The 19,862-nt window shown below is 45.9% G+C and overlaps 1 protein-coding gene across 6 annotated transcripts in view; it reads left to right on the top strand.

Annotated features, from left to right (window-relative positions):
- Positions 1-19,862, top strand: part of KDM6B (lysine demethylase 6B) — a 236,655-nt gene that overhangs the window by 89,210 nt on the left and 127,583 nt on the right. The window contains exon 1 of one of the 6 annotated variants that reach the window (XM_033924257.1): positions 13,960-14,144. The exons of the other annotated variants lie outside the window; for them this stretch is intronic. The gene's annotated coding sequence lies outside the window, so the exon portion shown is untranslated. Of the gene's footprint in view, positions 1-13,959; positions 14,145-19,862 lie in introns of those variants that run through there. 6 annotated transcript variants of the gene reach the window in all.

Below are 19,862 nucleotides of genomic sequence, written 5' to 3'. Positions count from 1 at the left end.
GCTACTTTTAAACTGCTTTAAATCCTTTTCAGTTCTAAGATACAGGGGCAAGTTATTCCATAATTGTGGGGCTATGACAGAAAAAATATCAGTACGACGAGTTCCAATTATTTTTAGTGAAGGAACTGTTAAAAGATTTTGATTGGTTGATCTTAATGTGCGAGAGGTACAGTATGGGATAAGTAGTCTGTTAATAAATTGAGGTTCGTTTGTGCTCAAAGTTTTAAAAACTAAAAGTAGTATTTTAAAAGTAAAACGATGAGAGATAGGGAGCCAATGAGATTCAATAAAAAGTGGTGTGACGTGGTCAAATTTTTTACAGTTATGTATTAATTTAATTGCTGTGTTTTGGACTATCTGGAGACGTTTTTTCTCTTTCTGAGAGATATTAAATAATAATGCATTACAATAATCCATTTTTGAAATAATGGTTAAATGGTGTTGAACATCGGCAGCAGCTAGCACAGTGGGATTTAACTGGGCAGCAGCCTCTCTGTCCCAGTTAAACCCTCTTTGAATATCGCCCCCCTTTATTTTGAATGATTTTTTTTTTTTTGCATAACTTTGGCGACAGAAAAATACAGAGATTGAGACACATATATACAGGCCTCAAATGACCATAAGTGGACAGCGAGACACCCTAGAGAACAGATAGATGTGGAGGAGCAAATTTAAGAAAGGGAAACACCCGTCTGGCAGGTTATAACCCACCCCCCTTCCCGAAACTAACACTGTTACTACTAATCATTTCACACACATAAAACACCCCATTTGCAAATGCAGACATCTAGAGGTGATGGGGAGTTAGAGGTAGAGTTTGTTACCTGTTGCAGTTTCTGACTCAATTACATTTATTTTTTTTTTTAAATTTATTTGGTTTGATATCCCATCCTCCCAGAAGAGCTCAGAACGGGTTACACACATAATAAAGTGTATTTATACAAAGTGATGGCAGGAACATTGTTTGACGAAAATGGCAAAAATCTAGTGGTAAAACATGGTATGGTGATACATAGCATGATGAGCGTAGGAAAAGCAAAACCTAGCATGACAAGCGTAGTAAAAGCAAGCGCACTAAAACAGGGGAAACAAATCCACAAAAATCAAACAAGCAAGAGCAAAAGTGGAAATGTCCAATCAGAATGGTGCACAAAAAGTATCTTTCAACTCATCTGATAAATCCAAATGTCTTTATTCATCCAAAATAACTCTTTCATCCAAAGTAACTCAATGACTCGACATGATCATGTTTCGGCCACCCGGCCTGCATCAGGAGTCTATAAATTTTATACATAAATAATGATGAATAAATAAACAAATGTTAAAAAATACGAATGATGTTATCTAAAAAATGTTATGTGTAAAATATATTGTAAAAACAGCAAAGAATCCAAACAACAAACACGTATAAAGACCAGCATGGTTAAAAATAAAGACCTATCCATATCTGCACAGATTATAAAGACCAAAAAAGGCTTTATGCAAAACATAAATTAACCAAATATATAATAACTCTGCATCAATAATACACTTTTTAACATTTGTTGTTTTTATACATGATTATGTTTATTTATTCATCATTATTTATGTATAAAATTTATAGACTCCTGATGCAGGCCGGGTGGCCGAAACATGATCATGTCGAGTCATTGAGTTACTTTGGATGAAAGAGTTATTTTGGATGAATAAAGACATTTGGATTTATCAGATGAGTTGAAGGACACTTTTTGTGCACCATTCTGATTGGACATTTCCACTTTTGCTCTTGTTCGTAGAAAAAGCAAAACAGCATGACAAGCGTGTTTGTTTGTTTTTTTAATGACTCACCTTTTATATAGATATATATATATATATCTTTATTCATTTTGAAGCAAAAAAAGTGCAACCTATTATAGAATCATATTACACTATAATAACACTTAAATTCAATCAAGATTATAATCTATGACAAATACATATATCACCCCCCATCAACATATTCAAAAATTGCACTCAAAATTAAAAATATTTTCCCATTCCCCCCTCCCCCACCCCCCCACCCTGGACGTGCATGATCAAGAAGCAAAATCAACAATCACTCTTTGCAAAATTTTGTCAATGGCTCCCAAATATCTAAAAACTTATTATAATGTTTCAAGTTTATTCAGGTTTTTGATTAAACGCTTATCCAAAGGTACAAAGCGTTGTACTTAACAAAAATTTTTTAAAAGTTAACAAGGAAAGTAATACAGTCAAACCTCAGTTTGCGAGTAACCCGGTTTGCGAGTGTTTTGCAAGACGAGCAAACCGGGTTACTCGCAAACTGAGGTTTGACTGTATTACTTTCCTTGTTAACTTTTAAAAGTGTTGACTCGATTTACGAGCACCTCCCGATAACCGGCATCGCTCCCCCCCGCTCGCAAAGGGCCCCCTCCCGCTCGAATCGGCACCCCCCTCCCCCCGCGAGAACAGGAACCCCCCGCCCGACCAACTTTATCTCACCCCCCCCCCCCTTTGGCACCGGCACGCAGCCCACAAGAGCTGGTGCCGCTTGAAGATCTTCTTCCTTGTCCTTCTTCTCGCCGAGGGAGAATTAGAAGGGCTTGAGCATGCGCAGATGCATGCTCAAAGCCGGCAGAGACTGGGAAGAAGATCTTCAAGCGGCACCAGCACTTGTGGGCTGTGTGCTGGTGCTAAAGGGGGGGTGAGATAAAGTTGGTCGGGCGGGAGGTTCCTGTTCTCGTGGGGGGGGGGGCGATTCGAGCGGGGGGGCCTTTGCGAGCGGGGGGGGGGAGCGGTTCTCGTGCCGGTGCCAGACGGGGGGGGGTGAATTAAAGTTGGTTGGGCGGGGGGTGCCTGTTCTCACGGGGGGTGCCGGATCACACGGGGGGGGGGGACTTTGCGAGTGGGGGGGGAGCAGCGCCCTGGCCTTGGGGGGGTGGGAACGTATCAAAGCGAGTTTCCATTATTTCCTATGGGGAAACTCGCTTTGATAAACGAGCATTTTGGATTACGAGCATGCTCCTGGAACGGATTATGCTCGTAATCCAAGGTACCACTGTATTTTAACAAATTAGACATACAAAATTAAATTGTGAGACATACTTGTCCCTGCTGTATGGCCAAAATGCATTCCATTTTAAAAACATGACCCAGAGACTCCCACCAAAAGGTATAGTTTAACCCAGTAGTCCTCAACCCTGTCCTGAAGGACTACCAGCCACTCAGGTTTTCAGGATAGGCCCAATGAATATGCATGGGGCAGATTTGCATCCCTGCCACCTCCATTATATGCAAATCTATCTCATGCATATTCATTAGGGCTATCACGAAAACCCGAGCGTGGGAAGATCGCTCCTGCCCCGAAAACCCGCTAGACCACCAGGTATGGCTTACAGGGTTTAAAATGGCTGGGGGGAAGCGGGGCTTAGAGGCAGTTTTTTAATATTCGCGGGCCAGCTCTGCCCCCAACCACAGTGAATACGGAGGGGGCAGTGTAGTTCATGTCTTATTAAAGAAATGACAATTTTGCATGAGGTAAGAAAACTCTTTATAGTTTATAAATCTTTCCTTTTGGCTAAGTCTTAATAATAATATTGTCATTTATAGCTAAAGAGACATATGATCAAGAAACTGTTTTATTTTGCTTTTGTGATTATGCTAAACATACCGAAGGCCTCAAAATAGGACCTGGCAGGCCGCATGTGGCCCACAGGCCGCGAGTTTGAGACCACTGCTCTAAGATGAGCGGGAGTTCAGTGAGGCGTGGTGCTCCAATATTACATTTTCAAATGCCAGGTACAGGCAGGAGTCCTGCAGAGCTTACCCGTCCCTCGTTATTGAAAATGTGAAACAGTTGGGGTTTTTTTTTGTGGGCAGCCAATTCAAATTTTTCCAGATGTAACGAGAGCCACTCAGGGACATAGGAAACAGCTCTTGGCCCTGAAATCCAGGGTTTTGGCTATTGGAGCAACTTTTTTCCTATATTTTCCCTGTAGATGTATTTACATTATCAGGGTAAACAATTTATATTTTTTGATCATTCCCATTTGGAGAAATTTCTATTGGAGCATGAAAGAAAAAGGGTAACTAAAACAGAAAATGGATCGCGATGTTTATAGTTAGGATGCTAACTGGATTTTCCATCAGGAATTATTTACGTTTAGTTTATCCTCACAAATCTCTCCTCGACGTGGACTTTAGAATAGTTCCTTTCTATTTGTAATATTTCTTGTAAAATACATGTCACCAACGTTATTCTTTTCTTGTATATCTATATTTGTTATGTATAATTGAAATTGCTAATCAAAAACAAAATGTGAAACATTACCTCACAACGGAAGGACTATAACTGGAGGTCTCCTGCTCAGCAGAGAGGGAATAGTGGCTTACACGGTGTCAGGTCAAAAGTGCGTCGGGACAAAGGTGCGCGCAGACAATTGAGCGCAGCGCGGAGGCGTGTGCCGCAGAAAATTACAGTTTTTATGGCTACGACCGAGGGGGGGGTGGGGGGAACCCCCCCCCCACTTTACTGAATAGAGATCGCGCTGCGTTGTGGGGGGTTGTAACCCCCCACATTTTACTGAAAACTTCACTTTTTCCCTGTTTTTAGGGAAAAAGTTAAGTTTACAGTAAAATGTGGAGGGTTACAACCAGTGCTCCCTCTAAGCGGGCGGGTGTTGTGAGCAAACTTTTTTCGCTGTGAGCTAAAAATATCGGGCGCCAGCAAGTTATGAGCCAACTCGCCCGATTCTCCTCTCGCCGCCCTGCCATCTGCCGTACGCCGTGCGCTGTGACGAGAAACTTGTGCGCTGCGATGTAATATTTTGTGCGCCAGCGCACGCCAGCGCAGCTTAGCGGGAACACTGGTTACAACCCCCCAAACCCCCCACAACGCTGGTGCGATCTCTATTCAGTAAACTGGGGGGGCTCCCCAACAAAAACCCCCTTCGGAGCCCCTAAAAACTGTAATTTTCTTCGGCGCGCGCCTCCGTCTTGCGCTCAGTTGTCGGCGCGCGCCTTTGTCTTTCGCCGAGTTGTCTCTGAACCGGCTTACACTAGCTAAAATCAGGTGTAATACCGTAAATTCACAAATAACTTCAGAGCCTGTTCTGCCTTCTCAGTTGCACCTTTCTCCCAAACCTCCTTACAAAAAAAGCGTCCTCAAGGCTCTCCACAAGGCCAGGGGTAGGCAATTCCGGTCCTCGAGAGCCACAGGCAGGTCAGGTTTTCAGGCTATCCACAATGAATAGGCACGAGATGCAAAAAGGGAATTATAACAATTTTTTAAAGATTTGGGGGCCATTGATAACATATTGTAATGAATAGACACCTTTTTACACTAAAAGTATATTTATAATAAAGGGAAAGTGGGGGATTTATTGTTATATTATTGGTCTTTGTATTTTTGATTATAACACTTGTATGATATACTTGATTTACAATATTTGTGGAAAGGGAGGGTGGGGGAAGGGTTTAATTTAGGTTTTAAAGATGACAATAGATAAGAATGTCAAGTGATATGTATGAATTTAATTGATGTAATATTATACACTTGATGAAAGATGAAAAAATGAATAAAAAATTGGAAAAAAGAATATGCACAAGATCGATTTGCATCTCAAGGAGGCGGTGCATGCAAATCCATCTCATACATATTTATTGTGGATATCCTGAAAACCTGACCTGCCTGTGGTTCTCGAGGACCGGAATTGCCTACCCCTGCACTAAGCTATCCGACGGTAGCTTTTGGAACTGGAAGCAAGCCCACCTTCACTGGTAGGCATCCTAGAACATAGAAACATAGAGTATGACGGCAGAAAAGGGCCGGCGGCCCAACAAGTCTGCCCACTCAAGAACCCTCCTTCCCTTTAAGCATAACTCTGTAGCAACCCCACCTGCCTGTCCCATCGACTCTTGAAGTCGAGCACGCTACTGGCCTCGACCACCTGTCGTGGAAGACCATTCCATCGATCAATCACCCTTTCGGTGAACATACATAGTAACATAGTCGATGACGGCAGATAAAGACGCAAATGGTCCATCCAGTCTGCCCAACAGGAAGTATTTCCTGGTGTCACTATGAAATCTTCCCCCCCTTAGGTTTTAGCGGATGCCCTCTTGTCGCTGTGGGACCCTTAAGAAAAAAGATTTCTTCCTCCACTTCAATGCGGCCCGTGATGTATTTGAATGTCTCCCCTTTCTCTGCGCTCCTCGAGAGAATATAAGCGCAGTCTGGTCAGACGTACTTCATATGGGATATCTTTAAGTCCTGAGACCATTCTAGTTGCCATTCTCTGGGCTCGACTCCATTCTCTTCACATCCTTTTGATAATGTGGCTTCCAAAACTGGACACAGTACTCGAGGCGAGGTCTCACCACGGATCTGTATAACGGCAGTTCTGCGTTGGCGCACATGCACAGAGGATCATTGCACGCTCGGAGCGCCATTGTCGTTACCACCCTGCTCCTAATAGCGCTGCTCAAGCCCCAACCTGGGAGAGGTGTGGAGGGAGGCGAGAGAGGAGGAGCACACGCTACATAACCCCGGCGTGAATAACCAAAGTCGCACGAGGATGCTGAACCCATGAATATAGAGGGAGATCTGTATATGGTAAATTTATCATTTTATGCTTAGATATATATGTTCTGGATATAAAATATTGGTAAATAAGTCCCTGTAGGGCAGGGGTGTCAAACTCAATCACATAAGGGGCCGAAATGTGAAAAAAAGGCTAAGTCGCGGGCCCAATTTTTTTTTTTTAAGATACTTAGGGGTCCTTTTCTTAAGGTACGCGAACCAATTTGGCACACGCTAAATGCGAACCTTAATAAAAGGACCTCTTAGTCTTAGTAGAAGTCTAGGGTTACAACCTCTCCAACCCCACGCCGGTTCTGTGTTGTAAACAAAATAAATGAAAAAGCCTTTTCCTCTCTCTCTTTTAGGTCCTAGTTCACGCTCGCTGTCTAACACCAGCTCTGGCCGGATACACATTTCAAATCTGACATATTGTAATCACAAAAGAGAAAATAAAATTATTGCTAGGGTCTCCTTCTTCCCTTTCTTTTCTGGAGTCCAAGGGATGGATTGAGCAGCCCCAGGCTCATTTCTTCTTCTGTTTGTCCCGTGCAGCAGTGTGTGTGTATATGAGAGCTTCCCAGAAGGGCAGTGGAAGATATTTCTATGTCTATATAATTCTCACTTCCAGAGCAGAATTACAGCAACTAGAAACAAGTTACAAATAGAATCTGAGACGCCAATTTTCTCTTTGTGGGCCTCCTTGATCTCTCTCCTTCCCTTTAGAAAAGCCACCAAATACCTTTCCTCAGCTGCAGGTCTGCTTGGGACCTGACTCTGCAGATTTCCGAGGCATCATCTGTAGGTTCACCGGGCCTACAGAGGATTGCTGGTCGACAGGAGCGATCCTAGCAGGCCACCGTAGCCTCAGTTGGCGCGGTCCCATACGTCAGAGGAAGGGCGGGACCACGCCAGAGGGAATGTGCAGCTGAGGCTATGGCGGCCTGTTAGCATCGCTACTGCTGACCGGCCACATGAACCTACAGATGATGTGGTGGGAACCTACAAATGATGCCATGATTATACCGGCGGGCCAGCGTTAAGGGAAAATTAAAATTGTTTGGCCGGCCAAATTTCAGCACCCTGTGGGCCAGAGTGTGACATGTCTGCTGTAGAAATTGTCTTTAAGATAAGTGCTGTCTTTTCTGGTCTTTTTTTTATCTAAATGATGGAGATGATTTTCTTGAAAATTCAAATGAGGAAGATGGTTTTTGTACCACTGTTGCAGTGATTGATGGGAAATATGATATGCTTGGGAGTTTTCAGACCGATTGATTTTGTGGGATGATTTTCAAAGTAACCCATGGCACGGCACCCAGTTACCTAAATAACCGTTTTCACTACTACCACCCACCAAGAAAAAGGAGAACACAGAACCTCTTCACCTATCCACCACTCAACGGTACCTGTCGTAAGAAACTCTACGACAACCTCCTGGGGACACAGGCAGCCAAAATAGACTCTGACATCTCTAAATTACTGACCAAAACAACAGACATAAAAGAGTTCCGCAAAGAAATAAAAACATTACTGTTCAAAAAATATCTCCCATCACTCTAACCACCGCCCAATGAGTTCCCAATCAACGACTTCGGAATCACTCATCCATATTATCTCTTTGTCTGTGATCAAGAATGTACTGTAACTTTTCTACACTACACCCGACTTAACTGATCGAGTTGACATATATTACCTCTGTAAAATGCATTATCTTCTGCTATATGTATTATCTTCTGTAATAAGTAATATCTTCTGTGAAATTGTAATATCATAACTCTTCACTGTTCCTGTAACTTACTCCTATCCTGAAATGTAATTCTACTGGAATGTCCCAGATATTTTCTATATTGTAATCCGCCTAGAACCGCAAGGCACAGGCGGAATAGAAATCCCTAATGTAATGTAATGTAATGTAATTATAGTGTGCTCCAGTGTATGCACATTAGCCTTGCTGAGGTCCTTTTCTCCCTGTTAGGATTATATACTTTAGGATATCTTTTGGATTATAACTTGAAACTATTTTGCATTTGAGCAGTGTCTCATTACTTTTGTTTGAGAAATAAGTTATATTTATCAGGACAGGTATAAGATCCTTTATCCGAAATTCCGAAAACTGAAAAGCAATAAAAACCAAAATTTGACACTTCATTTATGTTTGAAGGTATCGCTTCAGTCCCATAGTGTTTGAAGTGTTGAAGTTATTATTGTTTGTCTTATTTTGAAATTAAAAAAAAAGGTCTGGTGACAATTTTATGGTCTGTCTTTTTCTGACTTAACATTCAAAAAGTTCCAAAAAACCGAAATAAGCCTGGTCCCAAGGATTTCAGATAAAGGATCTTGTACCTGACCTGTAGATCCAGTACAAAAAAGTAAAAGCCTAATAGAATTGGTCAATAGAAAAATAGAGGAGTCGGAGTCGAAGGTTGGGTGTAGTGATTTCATAGCCCTTGGCATAAGTCCTCACACCCAAAAATTGAATGCCAAATTGGGTGCTCAGTGCCAAATTTTATCAGTGCTGAATATATGGCACCATTTATAGAATCTGTCCCTAAGTGTGAATTCTATAATGATATTTACGTGGCAACATTTAGACGTGATGCTTATGTCATGTCCATGACAGGTGTAAATGCGTTCGCCTAAATGGCGGCACCTTGTGGCCGTAACTGGTAGTACTGTCTAAAGTGCAAGCTGAAATCGTTGGAACACCCGCTATCCCATGTGAACGCCCCCCCTGTGCAGTTACGCATTTGATAATTTATGCATATACTTAAAAAAAAGGGGGGGAATAACTCATCCACAACCACAAATTAAGAGTCCATTAGTGTTGGTTAAGGCTAATTATTGATAGATATCACCAAATAAGCATCAATCAAGGGCCAATTAAGTAACTAACACCCACCCCCCTAATTTATGAAGCCGCATAAGGCTTTATCGCTGGCCTCGGCGGTAAAAGCTCTGACGCTCTTAGAATTCCTATGAGTGTCGGAGCTAATACCACTGCGACCGGTGGTTTAAAAAAAAAAAAAAAAAAAAAACCTAATGTGGCTTTATAAAAGGGGGCCTAAATTATACGCATTACATGGTGGTATTCTGTAACTTCCATGCACAATTGTGCATGTAACTATGTGTGCCGTTCATGGACTTAAGAAGGATAAAGCACAAACGTGCAGACTGTTAAGAGCAAATCTCCATCCAAGCCCCATTTGGGTGTCACAGAGGTACTTGTAAAGCATGAATCTAACAGGAACAGCTGAAGAGAGAATTCTTTGCCTTCTTACACGTTGCCCTTGAGCTTGGCGTGTATGATAGCTATAAATAAAATATAGCCCATTAAATTCACTTCCTCCTGCCATGCAGCCCCTTTGAAGCTTTCCCTCCCCCCCACCCCCCCACCCATATCTCTGCTTAGAGCTCCCCGCATGGGGGGAAGCGGTAGGGTACCTTTGCTGTATCAGCAGCCTAGCCAAGTTCCGGAATGTGTTCTGAGGCTGCTAATTAACAGTTAAGTGTCCACAGCTGTGCTTAATTAGAGGTGAGGGAAGCTGGGGTATTCAGAAAGCCATGGGAAAGGGGGCTGGTGGGCCTCAGATTATGCTCAGAGGCCACACTCTTGCATTACTAAGGATAGGTTCCATCTCCTCTAGTGTCCTGGCTTTCTGTGGGAGGCTTTAAGCACCCCAAAGCATTCTGGGATCTGTGGTCCAGTTTCAAAGAGCAGCAGCTACAAATCCCATGATGCACCGGAGGACCGGAAGGTTTCCTACAGTAGACCAGGTCAATGGGCAGTGCTGATATATCCCATCTCATTCGATTTCTGCACATCCTCTCTATTTTTGGGGAATGTGCAACTTGAAAACATTTCATGTGTTGTTTACGGGGATTTTCATTTTGTTCAGGATGGTTTTTTTCCCCCTTTATAGAGGGAATGTTGTTAAGAGTGTGGGTTTCAGGGGTCCTGAGCTTTCTCTGGCATGGCCTCTTTTTGAAATAGATCTCATATTATAGATATTCCTGAATTCTGGACGCCATTTTCCTTAAGTATCTTTGGTTGTTAACCTGTATAATAATCTCCTTTTGGAATCTTGGATGTCTGTTGCAGTGGATCATAGGAAACTTTTACTTTGATGTTTTGTTCTCTCCCCTCCCCCCTCACTTTTACTAAGCCCCAATAGAGGTTTTTACCACAGCCCAGAGCGCTAAATGCTCCGACGCTCATGAGCGGCAGAGCATTTATTGCCCCGAGCCGTCGTCGTAACCTTTGTCACGGCTTAGGAAAAGAGGGCCTAGTTCTGTACAAGTATGCTGCTTGGTTAGTAACTTTGAAATTGCATTAAAAAAAAGATTTCTAAAGACAGTGTGTGCTCTTTTGATCATGCATCCTCTCTGCAGACAGTGCACAATCTTTGCGAATGCTGCGCTTTCTTTGCAAACAGTGTGCATTTTTCCAGAGAAGTGTGTGCAATTAATAACACACAATAAAACATGAACGTTTGGGGGGTTTCACTGTTTTTATTTGGAAAACAACCTGAAAGGACAGGTGGAATGCCATTTTACTTTCAAACAATTTCCAATTAAGTTCAAGGAAAGTTACACAACAAAATCTTAACACCAGCTTATACAAAATACCTCACTTTCCTCCTGACCCCCTCCCCCCATCCCCTAGAACCCTCAAAGAACAACTTAGGGCTAGATTCACTAAGCAAACCGATCGCGTACCGATCGGTTTGCGACCCATTTGTGACCAGATTTCCCCTCCGACCCGATTCACTAACCTCTGTCCCGATTATCCTCCGATCCGCGCATGCAAATGAGGGGGAACGGCATTCAAATGTAGGCAGGCAGCGACTCACTAACCGAAAACCGCAACACCGACTGGGCTGGCCGATCAGCGAACAAGCGACTGCTGGGGACCCGTCGTTCACTGCTTTCCGACTGCCATCGCCTGCTCTCTGCCCCGACTCTCCTGCTCTCTGCCCCGAGCGCTGTCCTGCTTCTACCGCGCCTCTCCTGCGCTCTCTACCCCCCGAGTCTCCTCTCTCTTCCCCCAGCTTCTGCCCCGGCCTTCCCCCCCCCCCACCCCCTGTGGTTTTAACCTGTGGGTTTAAAAGTGAGTTAAAACCACGTGATGTCGGATGGCAGACTAGGAAGGCAGCCGAGGCCGGCGCGAGCAGCACGCGGAAGATGCTGCTTGTGCTTCTCGAATATTTAAAGAGGTGCACAGGAGGTGGAGAGGAGGGGAGGTGCCAGTGCCTCCCCCCCCCCCAGCAAAGACGGCACCCAAGGCAATCCACCCCACCCTCTTTACTACACCACTGCCTACAGGGTTGCGTTTACCACTTTAAGAGGTCTTGGCCAAGATTTTCTGAATGGGGAACCTTTTTTCACCCTTACCCCCATTTCCCTGTCCGCAGGCTGCGCTCAACTGCTGCTATTATTTATCACTTATATAGCGCTCAAAGGCTTACGCAGTGCTGTACATTTTGACATTTAATAGACAGTCCCTGCTCTGGAGAGCTTACAATCTAACTTGGAGAGACAGACGAGACAAGTAGGGTTAAAGATGCCGAACCCAAGGTGAGAGGAATTAAGGAGTTGAAGGCAGTCTCAAAGAGGGGCTTTTAGCGGGGCCTTGAACACTGCAAGGGACGGAGCCCGCCATAGGGATTCGGGCGGCTTGCTCCAAGTGTACGGCCACAGCAAGGTAGAAGGGATGGAGTCTGGAATTGGTGGAGGAAAAGAGGGACTTACCAGCTGAGTGGAGCTGGGGGGGGGATGGAGGGGAGAAATACAGGGGGGGAGATAGTGAAGAGAGATAGTGAGGGGCAGCCGAGTGAGTGCATTTGTAGGTTAGTAAGAGGAAGAAACGGATGGGAAGCCAGTGAAGTGACTTTAGGAGACCCAACTTTGACCAGCCACGCATTTCCTCCATAGATTGGCAGTGGCATCCTGGCAGGAGACAGGCTCCAGAGCACGTAGCACTATCAGTGCATGTGTTCTGCAGAAAGGGGACAAGAGAGAGATAAGGGACTCAAGGTGAGTTACATTTAGTTACAGTAAATACATTTCCCCAAGGCAATGGAGAAATAAGTGACTTGCCAAAAGTCACTAGGAGCGGCAGTGGGATTTGAACCCCTAGATTTCCCAGTTTCGACCATTAGGCTACTCCCCCCCAGGCCCTAGACAACTGTGGTGGTGGCTGCTGCTACAACTGCAGTGGGACTCTCCTTTGGAGGTAGGCGCTTCGAGACCACAGTGGAAAACAGCGGCGGGTTATGAAGCTGGTACCATCAGGGCCACCTGCACACATCTCTCTCTCCTCTTGTGGTGTTCTTCTGTCCCAGAAACGAAGCAGGTGCACGAATGTAAGAACCACACCGGCTCCCCATTGGTTGAATGTCTGCCCTTCCCCGTCGTCTCCATCCAGCCTGTGTGTGCCAATGCCGGCACACCGTCCTTCTCCTCCTGGCACAGGGTGAGCATGAAGCCGAGGGCCTCGTGCTTAAGCTCCCTGTTATAGAGCATTTGGAGCAACTGCCCTGTTGCTCATAGGTAGAAATAATCCTGTGCGTGAAACTTGAGCGCTCCGTATCCCAGAGACCAAGTTTGGCTCTCCCTCTAGCGATGCCCTGGGCATAACGGAGGCTTTCTATACAGCACTGCGTACATCTAGCAGCACGGAAATAAGTAGTAATAGCCGCAGTCCCGCACTTTGGATTTCTGCCATTTTCAGCCCTTTCGCGCTCTGTGGTTTTGCCAGCCTCCCTTCCAGCTATGTTTGCCAGCTGGCTGCAGATTTGCCTGGCAAGGGGATAGCCCAGTCCTGAATTGCATGAAGAGACTTGAAATTTTGTTCTCCTTAGGGAATGCAATAGGGAAATTGGAACTACAAATCCCTGCGTGCACTGGGGCAAACCCAGCACTACATCAGTCTTGTCAGGCAAGTACCTCTTGACGGCCATCTGCCTGCCTGGCATCTTGGTTGATCTATTCACTTCTCTGTAGAAAGGTCAGGAGGATTCGAGCTTTGCCAACCCCATAAGAGAAAGAAGGGCAGGGAATGTAGGGTGGCAGGTAGGACCCTGGGAGGATGTAGGAAGGGGAGGGGTGTGAGCAGTAGGGCTGGCACACAGGATCGAGGCTGAGGAAAGAGAAGAGGTGGTGGAGGAGGAGGAGGGTGCGGGTGGCTAGGGGGGGGGAATGTCTGCGCTGAGGGGGAGGGGCTCCAGCAACCCTTTCTTTGTTTAACTAGAGACAGAGAGAGAGAGAGAGAGAGAATGTGTGTGTGTTTGTGTGTATGTATGTGTGTGTGTGAGTGAGAGAGAGAGAGACAGAAAGGGCTCATAGCAGCAGCCACGAAACAAAGCTGCGGGCTGTTCTCTAGACATTTTATGTTTTTTGGGGGGGAGGGGGAGGTGGAGGAGGACGGAATAATAAAAATCAAAGATCAATTTTTTTTATTTCTATTTTTTTTCCTTTGGACACATAAAACCATGGGGACGTATACTGAAATCAAAACCAGGAAAACATTAAAATAAAAGCACCAAAATCCCATTCTAGGACTATTCGCTTTCATATGCCCGGCATGCAGGTAAAAAAAGTCTCTCTTATTTTGTAATGACTGTCGCCTGGTGGAGGGGGTTGGGGGTGGTCTCTCTCTCTCTCTCCTTCCTCTCCCTCTGTGTCCTTAAACAGGAATGAGGTTTTTAATTTTCTGCACGCCTTTTCATCTTCCTCTCGTGTTTCTCTGATTTTTAGGGTTTCTTAAATTTGTGTGTTTTTAATTTTTATTCTATATACTTAAATATTTTACTCTTTATTTTGATCTCGATTTGGATAGCCCTTTAATTTTAAGTATTCCTCTGTTGCAGAGTTGTAATGGGGATGTCAAGGATCAGGAGAGATTTTCCTATCCCTGTTTTTTGGTTTTTTTTTTAGATCCTTTTTCTCTTTGGGAGTCTTTCTGAAGCTTGGGGTACTCTGATGTGTTTGGGAGAAGGTTTTTTGGGGGGGGCTTGTTTTTGTTTTTGGGAAATTTAAAGAAGCTGGCTAGTTTTCGGAGCCTGGCTGGAGAGAGAAGAGGGCCACTTGCCAGCTGAGCTCTCTCCTCTGTAGGAGCTGGAGAGTTTAAAGGGCTGCTTAAAAGGCATTGACATGGGCTGGCCTTGTGTATGGAAGAGGGAGGGGGTAAAACACTAGGGGGGGGAAGGGAATATTTGAGAGATCTTTAATGTTCTAATACTCTGGCATTTGAGGTTTATGGGAAAGTTTTTTTTTTTTAATGCTCCAAGGGGGGAGGGGTAGAGTGAATATGAGGGGTCCAGTTGTGGAGCTTAGCAAAATAGGTGGGGTGCTTTAAAGGGAACTATAATTGGGGAGTGTTTTATGCTCCCCACCCCCACCCCAAGCTTCCTTTTAGCTGTTTGGGGATACAAGGAGAAAGCATTTAAAAGTTGGGAAACTGACTCCTGAGCCACCCCAAAGTTTGTCCCCTCCTTCCAGTCATCTACTCCCCTCGACTGCAGCCTTGCACTGGGTGCAGAAGTCTTGCCACTGAGGCCTGGACTTATCCATGTTGAAGGACCTTGGAAGAGGGGGAGTATGTGTGTGTGTGTGGGGGGGGGAGGGTGTCCTTCAATATTTTTTTCTGAGCTCCATTCTTATGTAGGGACAGAGGCTGAGTATACTTGCTCCTGTCACTATTGGGGAGCATGGGGAGGTAGATTCCTGCGCCCCCACGGTGTATTCCCTTGGTAGGTGAACCAGTGCGTGCAGTCTTGAGGAAGGATTTGGTGGAGATGGAGCAGATTCGGCGATGATGGTGAGAGTCAGGCACTGGGGGGGGGGAAGGTGGAATATTTAATTTGCTTAATATTTCGCTGCTGATCACACGTCTTCAACCCAGGCAAGGAGTATCTTCCCCGAAGAGATTAGTTTGCAGGTACCTGAGTTCACAAGATATATAGGCAGGATTTAATTCCCTGGTTTCTTGGGTGGGGAATTGCTAAAGTAGGTGGTGGGCAGATATGAGTACCATACAGGTGTTGTCTAGCTTTACTGGGGGAGGGAAGGCCTTATATCGCTCTTGCTCCTCCCCCCTCTCCCAAGGTATTATGCAAGACTGATGCCTGGTTGTTACTGGAAGTACAGGTGGGAAAGGGCAAGCAGAGGAAGTTAGGGGTAGGATGGGTATCTGTTGGGGGAACAGGGACGGGGGGAGGGTTCTTTTATGTTTTGGGCGATGTAATAAATTTCAACTGTGGCTGAGAGAAGTGGGCATCTCGAGGAACTGGGGGTGATGGCCCAGCGCAATTGCTGTGTGTGTATGTATGGGGGGGGGAGAGGAGGAGGAGTCGTGCATCATGTGATATGGACCAACGGAATTTAGCAGACTGGTGCCAGCCAGTGACCTTGTGGTGCATCCTAACCCCCAGTGCTGTCGGTGATTCTGTGTGTGACCGGGGTGGGTGCAAACTGCTTTGCCCTCTTTCTGTCTTAGTTCTAAACCCCAGCTCAGGCCCCGACTCTTGCGCCTCTGACATCTTGGCGAGTCCCTTTATGTCCTGGTGTGTTACTGGGCAGAGCTGCTGAAGGCAGAGTTAAGGATTAGGTTTCAGGTGGAAGGAGGTCTTATCTGGCTTGCCGTTGGTGCTCTCTCCGTGTGCTTGGCAGCAACTGGTGGAAGGATTCTGGGAAGCTTTTGACTCCAAAGCAAGAGAGGGGGGGAGGGGATGAGCCAGGGTGACCCCGGGGAGCGAGTGCCTGATTCCGGAGGCTTCCGGCATGTAAAGGAAACCATAAACAAAGCTGCCATTACAGGGTGAGAGCAATCACTGTGACGCCAGTCCTGCTGGACAAGGGAAGCCAGACACTTCTTAGTTTCAGAGCGTAAAGTTTGTGGGTGTCCTGGGCTGCCGTTTCCGGATTCAGCTAGTTGCTTTTGGTATATTACTCCTGACCTAGCAACCCCCGCTCACCCCCCCCCCCCCACCAAGAGCACTACCACACATTGCAGTGCAATAATTCCGCCCAGTGGCGTAGTGAGGGTAGAAGGCATCCAGGATGGTAGCTGCCCCTGTGCCCTCCTCTCCGCCCGCCCTCCTTCCCCGCCCAACACATCACGCTCGCACCCTTCCCCCTCTGTTCCTCGTTCAAACTTGGCCAGCGCAAGCAGCTTGTCCGGTTTGCTGCTTGAGCCAGCGTTGACTTTCCCTCGGATGTCACTTCCTGGCCCCACAACCCAGAAGTGATTTCAGAGGGGGGGGGGGAGCCAGTGCGAGCCGCAGACCTGAGAAGTTGCTCACGCTGTACGAAGATTTAAAGAGGTATGGGGGAAGGGAGAGCTCAAGGGCGGAGAGGTGCCAGCGCCTGGAGCATTCCACCACCCCTCCCCCTTCACTATACCACTGATTCCACCACCACCACCCCTTGTCATGCAGGAAAAAGAGCAATGCAAGCTTCCCCTTACGCCCCGACAACAGAACCCGACAGCAGGTTTGGCAACAGCACAAGCTTCCAGCACACACAGATCCCCACCACAGGACAGGTCAAACAGGTTCAGCAGCAAAGAACTCACCTAGTAACTTGGTACATGATGGCAAGATAAAGACCAAAATGGACCCTCTAATCTGCCCAGTAAAGTAATTAGAGTTGTAACTGCCACAGTGTGGCCCCCCTGCCTTCCTGTTTAGGGTTATAACTGCTGCTGTCTGGAAGTTACTATCCCTTATGCAGTTCTGCTGTAACTGTAACTGCTGAACTGTACAAGTTGTCTCCCGGCCTTTTTGGAAGCTGCCCCACTCGCTGAACTGGTGCAGTGATGCAAACTTTATGCGCTTACAGAGCAGATGCTGCATGGGTAGCAGCTAGTAGAAGCTACACATGCACAACCCCAAATGCTGTTACACCTCAGACAAGGTAAAGGCAGTACAAGCTGATACACACACATGCATGCATGTAGCAATACATCTCATGTGTGCAACAGCAATGCATGCTACTCATGCACACACATGTGCAACAGCAATGCATGACACACACTCACATGTGCAACAACAACGCATGACCTGCACACTCGCATGTGCAACAGCAATGCATATCAAACACACTCACATGTGCAACAGCAACGCATGACATACACACTCGCATGTGCAACAGCAACACGTGACATGCACACTTGTATGTGCAACAGCAATGCATGTCAAACACACTCACATGTGCAACAGCAACGCATGACCTGCACACTCGCATGTGCAACAGCAATGCATATCAAACACACTCACATGTGCAACAGCAACGCATGACATACACACTTGTATGTGCAACAGCAATGCATGTCAAACACACTCACATGTGCAACAGCAACGCATGACCTGCACACTCGCATGTGCAACAGCAATGCATATCAAACACACTCACATGTGCAACAGCAACGCATGACATACACACTCGCATGTGCAACAGCAACACGTGACATGCACACTTGTATGTGCAACAGCAATGCATGTCAAACACACTCATATGTGCAACAGCAACGCATGACATACACACTCGCATGTGCAACAGCAACACGTGACATGCACACTTGTATGTGCAACAGCAATGCATGTCAAACACACTCATATGTGCAACAGCAACGCATGACATACACACTTGAATGCGCAACAGCAATGCATGACATACACACTCACACATGCAACAGAACGCATGATATACACACTCGTATGTGCAACAGCAACACATGACATACACACTTGCATGTGCAACAGCAACGCATGTCAAACACATTCGCATGTGCAACAGCAATGCATGGCACACACTCTTTTCCAGCAAAGTACAAAACAAGCAACAGTAGTTCTTACTGCATACAGACACATACACAACATCCTTTTTCTCTCCACATACCAAGTACAGCACAACAGCGTGCTTACCACATATACACCCTCTTGCCACACACAAGGTTCATCTTGACACTCCCACACCCTTACCAAATACTAGGGATTGCACAACAGTCATCCCACAGCAGTGCAAGCCATGCACACATTCTTACCACACACCAGATATAGTAGAAATCAATGCAAATCACACTCACACACACCCCTGCCTCCAACTTTGTCACACACCAATTGCAGCAGGACAGTGCCTAAGACAATGATGCAAGCGTCACAAACAGCTTAGGCAACAGCAAAGCAAGTTTCACAGCCTCTCAAACCATAAACTTGGAACACATACGCACAGCAGTGGAGGACGTACTTCCAGAGTCTATATAGGTTGCCAATTGACGTCAACAGTCAACCGATGTTAATTGGCAACAATTCGGAGTTCCGTGCGCCTCTGCCATATGCGCTGTTCTATAAAAGCTGCACCTAAATATCACAGCATGCAACTCCAAAGGGGCGTTGCTGTGGGGGGGGGGGGACATTCCCAGACGTTAGTACAGTGTCCAACTGCTGGTGTCCAAAGTTAGGTATGAAATCCGCGCTGAATGAGTAGTCTGTAAATGGCGCGCTCTACGCAGTGTCCTTTTATAGAATACTAGGGTCGTCCTGGCGGCTAACTCTGGTCGCCATTTATGAAATTCTGCTCACAAGTGCCTGCTTTTTCTGTCCTACCTCATGCGGTGGCGGCTTGCTGGATGGCTGTCTCTTATCTTTTGAGGCATGTTTTAGGAGAGGTGGCCCGGGAAAGGGGGGGATGAGGTGTACGAGTAGCTGGATTCACATCCGATGTCCCTGCTGCTCCATATCCCTATCGTGGGTTTCACTGGCATGCTGGATCCAGCACTCGAGGTTTGGCAGGCCCAGGCATGGCTGTGTTTGTAATTTCCCCGTGAGGTGTGTCTGTCATTGGCTCTGTTTGCTATACCTTGAGTTTCTGGCACACGAGAACCAATACTTGCATTTGCGTATTTGCGTGTCCCATCCCCTCTGGTCTTCCTCATAACAATTTATAGTCTAATCTAATCCTTAGGTTTGTATACCGCATCATCTCCACGTTCGTAGAGCTCGACGCGGTTTACAGTAGGAGAAATAGGAAGGAACTACAACAGAGGGTTAGAGGTAGAAGTGTGAAGAAAATTTAGAGGACTTGGGATGCCAAGATATAAGAGTTTCCTTGATTCCTAAGTTGGAGGGAGACTCACATTTTTTGAGAAAAGCCAGGTTTTCAGATGTTTGCGGAAAACTTGGAGAGAGCTCAAGTTCCGAAGAGGGGAGGTAAGGTTGTTCCAGAGCTCAGTGATTTTGAAGTGGAGGGAGGTCCCTAGCTTTCCTGTGTGGGAAATGCCTTTTAGCGAGGGGAAGGATAGTTTTAA

This window comes from Geotrypetes seraphini, chromosome 16 (assembly GCF_902459505.1).
Source record: "Geotrypetes seraphini chromosome 16, aGeoSer1.1, whole genome shotgun sequence".
Taxonomy (NCBI): Eukaryota; Metazoa; Chordata; class Amphibia; order Gymnophiona; family Dermophiidae; genus Geotrypetes; species Geotrypetes seraphini.
Note: the sequence above shows the minus strand (reverse complement) of the source record. Positions and strands in the feature narration are given on the sequence as shown.